Here is a 5,809-nt window from a genome sequence, read left to right on the forward strand (position 1 = left end):
GTCCTGCTGTATAGCACAGGGAACTATAGCTAGTCACTTGTGATGGAGCACGATGGAGGATAATGTGAGAAAAATAATTTATATATGCATATATATATGTGTGTGTGTGTGTGAGAGACTGGGTCACTTTGCTGTACAGCAGAAATTGACAGAACATTGTAAATCAACTATAATAGAAAAATAAAAATCTTAAAAAAATCATGCCTTCCTACATAAGGGTAACCATTTATAATAGCATTAATAAATAAACCAGGAAATACTAATCAGCAGTTACAGTTATAAAGTTCATATGACCAAAGTTATTCTTTAAACAGAAGACTGTATGACCCCTTAATTAAAAATTATAATCTCTTTTGACTGTTTGATGGCTGAATTGAACAAACTAGAAACTAGTTAGAAAACTACATTTAAGTAGTTTTGAATTCATCCTGATGTTTCTAAAGAAACACAGAAGTTGCCTTAAATTGTAAGTAAGGATAATTTTTCTGACCCCGAATAATAACAAAACAATAGAGCAAAGTGCCCTCAGAAAATGAAAACATGGGCAATGATTTTGTCCTCATCGCCTGAAGGGTATGCAGTATTATTTCTCCCTCTGCAGCACAGCTTGACCTAAAAAAAATTCATATAATGAAATTCATTAAGGTACTTTAAGGAATATTTTCTGTGAAATAGATTAAAATTTGAAAGGTGATGACAAGCACCACGCTTTCAGCCAGGAATTGCATTTTAATTGGCTAATACAATGACAAGAGCGTTGAAGGGGAAATGGAGTGCCATTTTTGGCGTTTCCATCACACTGTTTCTAGTTCTCAGAGCTTGCTAAGTGTGTAACCGCTGAGAGCTTTGCCAAGCGTTCATGCTCAGATTGATGGCTCCATTTATAATCCCAACCATAAAGATGGAGAGTCGTGTCCTGTGAGAGCAGAAGCAGCAGGAACCATCGCCTTCCCCTCAAGGCTGTCATGAAGAGATCAATGAGGATTAAATTTTGTACTGACCTGGATAAAGAGACACTTTATCACAGCAGCAGCCTCCTGGGGAGGGAACAGACTCTGTTTGTTCGGCCACAGGTGCCTGCTAAGCATCTTTCCTTGCAGTGGTTTCGGTGTTGCTTTTTCTGCAGCTACACCAAGTGGTCCAGCATATCTGTGTGCATCCAGGAACTCATTCATCACCTGATTTCACTATTGCATTTTTTCTTTTTCTTTTACAGCTGCACCCACAGCACATGGAAGTTCCCAGGCTAGGGGTCGAATTGGAGCTCTAGTTGCTGCCCTACGCCACAGCTACAGCAACGCCAGATCCGAACCACATCTGAACCTATACTGCAGCATGCAGCAATGCTGGATGCTTACCCACTGAGGGAGGCCAGGGATCAAACCCATATCCTCATGGACTCTATGTCAGGTTCTTAACCCACTTAGCCACAATGGGAACTCCAAACTGTTGCCTATGAAACCGTGTATCTCATCACAGGGGCATGAATGCCTCTGACTCTACAAAGGGAGATAATACTTTACTGAGACCTTACTATGTTCCAGGCTCCAGGCAGGTCATGTGAAGTGAGGAAAAGGGAGCTGTGATGGGTGGGGAGACCTGGCCAGGAATGAGCTAGAAGGGAGGGTGGTGCACACGTATGTGGTGGGTGGCAGCAAAGCTTTTCTCCTCCGAGAAGATGGGCAGCACACACTCCTTTCCACCCCCAGCATCCCTCCCAGGGCAGCCTCCCCTGTCCCTCTACCCCCCAAAACTTGACCGCTTATCTGAGTCTGGGGGGAAGAAATGGCAAGCCCCTGGCTCAGCAAACAACAGCATAAAACAAAACTCTCGTAGCTGGAGACTCTCTTGGCGTGAGTTTTCTCCAGGAAGGCCCTTTATCTCCCTTGTGGGTGGCCTTTCAGCCAGCCCGATAGTTCACCAGACCTACCTGAACACATTTGCGTTCTCCCCAGCTCATTCCCACCAGCTCACACAGGTACAAGGAGAGCCACACCCAGAGATCAGTGATGTGCCAGCCTAAGGCCACCGTGCAGAGTAGCCAGGAGGTTCGTTGTCGGATAAGGTAGCTGGACCACTCAAGGAACAACGGAAACGCAGTAGAGTCAGGACCTCTGGAGGCCTGGAGGGGTCACAGAGATGGTGAGAAGACACAAGAAGAATGCTTAGGTCCACTGAGGCCCCAGAAAGGCCTTCTGAGAGCAGGAACCCCTGAGTTGAGACAGTCAGATGAGTTAGTGTTACTTGCATGGAGGTGAGAACCAAAGGTCACCTAGCCGTAGGGAGATGATGTGGGAGGGCTCGGCAGCAGGTCAGGGATGGGTGAGTTCAGGGGTCAGCCAGTGTGATAGGAGAAGAGCATGACATTCCAGGAAGAGGGTAAGAGATGGAGCCATAGCATCAGCAGGGCCCAGGTCTTAAAGGGCCCTGAGCGACAGACCAAGAAGCTTGGATTTGGACTGAGACAAAAGGAAGTCCCTGGTAGATTTGTCAAATTTTCTTCCTCTCGGGTCGAGGGCTCCATTTATGATCCCCAGTGACAGGGAGGGAGGGTGGCAGCCTCTGAGAACAGAAGCCATCAGGACCACACAGCATAGGTGCGTTTGGAAGGTCACACCGGTGGCAGGGTATCAAGAGGTTAGAATCCGGGGGTGAGGGACGAGGTTGCCAGCTGAGAGGTTATTGCAATAGTCTCAGTGGGCAAAGATTTGCTCCTAGTCTGAGCTGCGGTGCGTAGGAATGAAGAGAAGGGATAGAGAGGAGGGAGGCAGGGAGGAGAACTAGATGGTGACCTGAGTGGGGGGCCAAAGAGACCCTCCCCAGAATGACAGGGGCTGCCTTCCAGCGGGGAAGAGCAGAGGAAGGGTGAAAACTGCTGCAGCGTTATCTGCCTCTGCGACCATGCTTAGGCACCATGTCTGAGGAAGCTTCTGGCTCTAATTTGCCGAGACTGATACCCTGCCAATTTTAGAGGCTTCTGGTGGGGATGCTTCAAAGAGCAGTTCCCTTGAGCTTAAGCAGTGGGTGAAAGTCTGTCATGCATCTACAGGCAATGTTTCATATCCTCGTGCCAAGATTATTCTCCGTAGACTGAGCATGAATCGGTGTCCCCAGGACTTGATATATTTCATCCCATCTCATCCTCCCCCAAACCCTGGGTACACATGGTCTTCTCATTTTACAGGTAAGGCAGTAATGTTCAAGACAAGACAAGCCATTTTGCCAATAGAGCTGGTAGCTTAGTTTGAGCTGCTATCACAAATTACCGTAGACGAAGGGTCTTAAACAACAGGCATTTATTTCTCATCATTCTAGGGGCTGAAAGCCCTAGATCAGGGGCCAGTATAGCTGGGTTATTGGTGAGGATCCTTTTTCTGATTTACTGATGGTTGTCTGGCTGTGTCTCACCAGGCAGAGAGCAGAATGAGGAAGCATGCTTTCTCTTGCTGCTGCTTTTAAGAGCACTAATTCCATGCTGAAGCTTTCACGCTCATGATCTAACTGCCTCCCAAAGTTGCCATCTCCAAAACCATCACCTGGGGGGTTGGGTTGGTACAGATCCTCTGTGCATGGGCTGGGGCCAGACCTCAAGGTCTCATTTATCTTGGGTGGAAACGTGACCAGTTTCCTGATAACAGCCCTTCCAGCCCAACTATTGTAAGAGGAGACTGAGTACCGTCCAGTGGGGAAGGTTTGGAAGAAAAGCACTTGGATTGCTTGTTTGCTGTCTATTACATCTGATCTTGGTCAAGCTATTTAACCTGTCTGGACTTGAGTTTTCGTGCTGCAAAATGAGATGGTAAATTGCACAAATGAGATCCCACAGGCAAAGCACCTTCCTCTGCCCTTGACAGGCCATCCCACCTGGTCCAACCTGGTCCCGCTGGCTGCAACTCCCTTGGAGAGTTTACACATGCAAACATTTTGTTGTGTGAAGACCAGAATCATTTTGGTTGGTGAAGCAACCAAGCAAGTCGGCAATTTCCCCGAACCTCGCTGTCAGCTGACACACAGCCTAAGAAAGTTTGGCTCACGACGGTGTGGACTTTAAAACAAAACAAAAAAAAAAACGCACTGTCTGAAAGTTGAGAGTTAAGTTTTAGGACTTGAGCCTGGGAGACAGCATCTTAGGGTAGCCCTGAGAAACCGCTCCAAGGAGGCGAGGGAGGAGCTAGGATCTAGGAGTTTTTGCAACAAAGGAAGGTAATAGGAACAAAAGACTTACAGGACACCAGTTTCCTTGGAAAGATGTGAAGGTCTGGGCTTTCTGGAATCACTCCTTTGATGTGCATCTCAGCTGGGGGACAGTCTTCTTGTTTCTTTCCTGAGTTGCCTCAGGGTTTATGGCCCACCCTTGGGAGTGGCTGTTCTCACAGATCCAGAGCAAGCTCAGTGATTAACCATACAAGAAGTGTCCAGAACTTACAGTGAATCTGCACAAATCACTAAGAAAAAGACAAACCAACCAATGTTAGAATGGGCTGAGGTCGTGCTTTACAATCGAGTGGGGGATGGTCTGCAGACGAAGGCCCCGCAGGCCAAATCCCACCCCTGCCCCCTGCCTCTGCCTTGCCCCCACCCCATTTGTTTTATAAATAGTTTTCTTGGCACACAGCCCCACCCGTTCACCCCTGGGCTAAGTAGTTGGGGCAGAGACCATGTGGCCTGTAAACCAAGGATATTTACTCTCAGCCCCTTCCAGAAAAATCTGCAGATCCCTGTAGGAGAAGAAATCCGAGAGCCCAGTAATCATGTGAAAAGTGCCAGCATCATCAGCCAAGAGCAACGTGCAAATCAAACCCACAGTAAGACACCCTTGCACACCTATTAGGGTGACATTCAAAAGACTGACCGGTGTGACCGTGACTGGAACAGCCGGGCTCTCAGACATCAATGGCCAACGTGCAGAGGGCACCACCTTGGAAACCAGGTCTGCTGTGTCCTCTGCAGCTAAACCCACGTGTCTCCACGACCAGTGGTTCCTGGGCGTGTGTGCTCGGGAGAAACAAGGGCTCTGGCCACCAGGAGACATGTGTGAGTTTGTTGGTAGCACCTTCAAGTGTCAGCGAGTATCTTCCATTGTGGGACAAAGTGAATAAATCGTGGTATGATCACGCAGTGGGCAGTACACAGCAGTCAACAATGATGCTCCAGGCAAGGATGCATCACAGACACAACTGTGATTCCATCTCTAGGAACTTCAGGACCACATGGTGCTGAGATTGGGCCAGGAGCTGCTCCAGGTAAGGGAATTGTTGATGGGGGGCTGGTGCTTGACAAGGAGTTGCTGCGGCCTGGAATGTTCTGCATTTGCTCTAGGAGGTGTCACATGCTGGAGACAAATGTTAAAGCTCACTGAATGACGCTCCTAAGATTTGTGCATCTACCATGGAGGTGTTTCATCTTGATAAAAAAGAAAAATATGAAAAACATAAAGACCAGAGGAGGAGTTCCTGTTGTGGCTCCAGTGGGTTAAGAGCCTGACCTGCTATCCATGAGGTTGCAGGTTTGATCCCTGGCCTTGCTCAGTGGGTTAAAGATCCGGCATTGCCATGAGCTCTGGTGTAGGTCACAGATGTGGCCTGGATCTGGCATTGCTGTGGCTTTGGTATAGGCCAGAGGCTACAGCTCTGATTAGACCCCTAGCCTGGGAACCTCCATATGTCTCAGGTGCTGGCCTAAAAAAAAAGACCAGGTATCCTTCGGGACTTGACCCTTAACCCCAGCAGCGGAAGCTACAGAGTGACGTTTAAACTAGAATTCAAGCTGTAACATCTTGTAAGGTTTGCCCTAAAAGAATGACCATTTC

The 5,809-nt window shown here is 48.0% G+C and overlaps 1 long non-coding RNA gene across 1 annotated transcript; it reads right to left on the minus strand.

Annotated features, from left to right (window-relative positions):
* Window positions 217-4,460, minus strand: LOC110256488. The gene is made up of 3 exons (XR_002338071.1): window positions 4,226-4,460; window positions 1,931-2,122; window positions 217-1,149 (listed from the first exon to the last, which is right to left on the minus strand). It is a non-coding gene; the product is annotated as an uncharacterized LOC110256488 (long non-coding RNA).

Source organism: Sus scrofa, chromosome 13, assembly GCF_000003025.6.
Source record: "Sus scrofa isolate TJ Tabasco breed Duroc chromosome 13, Sscrofa11.1, whole genome shotgun sequence".
Classification (NCBI taxonomy): Eukaryota; Metazoa; Chordata; class Mammalia; order Artiodactyla; family Suidae; genus Sus; species Sus scrofa.